The 2,879-nt window shown below is 42.5% G+C and overlaps 1 pseudogene; it reads left to right on the top strand.

Annotated features, from left to right (window-relative positions):
* The first annotated feature begins 891 nt into the window (after nucleotides 1-891).
* On the top strand, nucleotides 892-2,114 carry LOC123170337 (HVA22-like protein i; annotated as a pseudogene).
* Nucleotides 2,115-2,879: the final 765 nt, after the last annotated feature.

Here is a 2,879-nt window from a genome sequence, read left to right as displayed (position 1 = left end):
TGATGACTTCCAAGACCAGCACGGATTTCGGCCAAGAGCTTCGCCCCTCTTCTTCGGAGATACACCTTTGAAGGACTTTGGTAGCACTTTTCTTGTAGAGCTCTCCTTCATGAACCATTTAATTTCGTCCGGAGTTTATCTATGGTACCTTCGTAAACACATTTAAACTTATTTGTGTCTAGCACCTTTAGAAACTTGCTTAACTCTACATTTTACGTTTCTCGACACTTATTGTCCTTTTTATTCCTGCAAAATTGTCCCAAATACCTTCCGCACCGACTATATTTTGGCCGGTGTGATTATCGTTCTAGTTCCGATGTTGTTATGTTGGTCACTTCTCAGTGGCCCTTTCTTTCATAGACAATTAGTAGTGGACATCGTATATCCATAAATGTAGCCCTTCAGTGTGATCAGGTCATCTATTGACAATTGTTCCAGCAACCTGATCGCTCATTTAGTTGGCCCCTACTGTCATTGTTGTTAAGCGTCAGGCTGGCCCTCTTCGGGGCCGTGATAGAACTCTGAACCCGTTTCTATACCCAGCTAGGGTACACCCAATGGTGTTTTGCGTCGATCCAACTAAGAGGATTTCATCAGCCTCGCATGAATCATGGTTGGCAAACCGTCAAACAGGGTTTGGGGGTTTCAGTAGGGGTCCACCATACCGAAGGGTGTGACTATAACAAATGTAATAGTAGGAAGGGTCTGACTATAACAAATGTAATGTGTGTGCGATTCCCCATTTGCTGAATTCTAAAACTGCTCACATATGGTTTGTGATCCGAGTAGGTTGATTGATTTGATGTTAATTTGTTTGCTCCACTCTGTTTATTTATGGCTACTACTTGTTTTGAGTCGTGCATCTACACTTGGTGTGACTGCTGTGTACAAATGGAGATATTCCTTCTTTTGATGAAGCCTTTTCAGATCACCGAAGACTTCTCGACAAGTTGGTGCTGTATGGCCTGGTTGAGCTCAAGGTTAACGGAGACGGCAATTGTCAGGTTTACCTACCGGATTCAGTTTTCTGTTTAATTTTTGAGAATAGTATATGTAGTATCATTAGTACAAAGCTGCTCCACAAGTACTTATCTCTTTCTGGATCTTCCTTTTAAGCAGTTTCGGGCATTGTCTGATCAATTTTACCGAACTCATGAACACCATAGATTTGTGCGGCAGTAGGTGGTCAATCAGGTTAGTATTGTGAATTCAGGAATTCCATCCCCTCTCATATAAATTCAGTGTTATTTTAACACTGACCCCCTTCCATAAACACCGGTGCAGCACAACCGTATGTACAAGAAGTAGAGCGCGTCAGTTCATGTTCGAGCCCCGAAGAAGGTAGCAATGTTTGGGTTTTCCTCAAGAATGTTGGACACTATTTACAGTATGTTAAATGCAGACAATGTTGTTGATTTATGAGAATTATTTATTTACCTAGTGGATCTCCAATTGTATATCTGTCCCTATCAATGCAAATGCTAAGCCATCTTCCACTTTTATTGGTCTACATTATATTTTCACTTCCTGAAGGGGTTAGTATGCTCCTTATCTTTTTCACTGATTGTCTTTTTCATCAACATGCACCGCATTATTTTTCCGTGTCATTCTTCTCAAGAATCTGAAGTTTCTGAACCTCTGTTGGTAATGCTGCAGGGTTCTGGTGGCGATGCCGACGGTCGTCGAGAGGTTCATGGACTGGACGGTGTCATGGCTGCCGATGTACGAAGAGGCGAAGCTGCTGCTCGTCATCTACCTCTCGCACCCTAGCACACGGGTAAGCAGTCGATCAGACACCTCGAGCTCGAGAGATGATCAACATTTCAGATAGGCTTGATTCGGTATGTGGCCAATTCTGAATCTGGATCTTAATGGTGTTCGGGTTTCAGGTTGCGGGGCATGTGTATGAAGGCTTCCTCCATCCGCTGGTGGCGTGGCACGAGGCCGACATCGACTGGGGCGTGCTTGAGCCGAGGGCTAGGGCGAGGGACGTGACGGCGTCACAACTCAAGGCGGCAGCTATCATCGGTCAAGTGTGGCTCGTCGAGGCTAACCACTGTGTTTCGTCGCAGCTGCAGGCCGTGAAATCATGCTAGGAAGGCGCCATGCATTGACAAGTGAGCCGATTTTTGGATCGGACCATAACAACATGTCTCAGTCTCTGACGTCTAGAAGTAGTGGTAAAGTTTTGAATTTGCATGCCAAGAACCACTTAGGTAGGTAGCTGACACGCACAACACTGTGTTTACACTCTTACTTATGTAAAATATATGAATTATACATGAGTTGCCTCTACAATGAAGAACTGTGATAGTAGATACGACAATTGTGTGATAGAATGGAATTGATTGATTTTATTTTTTTAATTTCAAATAAGTTAGTAGTATCGTAGGTAAAAATTGCTCGCTACTAGTATTTAGGATACTAGTAGCGTTGGTATTATAGAAATGCTACTACTATTTTGTTAGTAGTAGCACGGGTACGAAATAGCAGTAGCGTGGGTTTAACCCACGCTACTACTAACTATTAGCTGTAGCGCGATACTAGTAGCGCGGGTACCCGCGCTACTAGTAGCCATTTTACCCGCGCTGCTAGTACCCTTTTTCCTAGTAGTGAATTGCTGTTATGATGCTAGGAAAAATGATTGAAATTGTCATTGATTAAACTTGTGCACTTTGCTAGCATTTACACTTCATAAATTATTTCCTTTAGCATTTACCTACTCGAGGACGCGTAGGAATTAAGCTTGGGGATGCTGATACGTCTCCAATGTATCTATAATTTATGAAGTATTCATGATGTTAGATTATCATTTTTGGATGTTTTACAATCATTTTATGGCAACTTTATATCATTTTTTGGGAGTAACTTATTGACCC

This window comes from Triticum aestivum, chromosome 1A (genome assembly GCF_018294505.1).
Source record: "Triticum aestivum cultivar Chinese Spring chromosome 1A, IWGSC CS RefSeq v2.1, whole genome shotgun sequence".
NCBI classification, from domain to species: Eukaryota; Viridiplantae; Streptophyta; class Magnoliopsida; order Poales; family Poaceae; genus Triticum; species Triticum aestivum.
The sequence above is the reverse complement of the archived record's forward strand: the minus strand, read 5'-3'. Positions and strand labels throughout refer to the sequence as shown.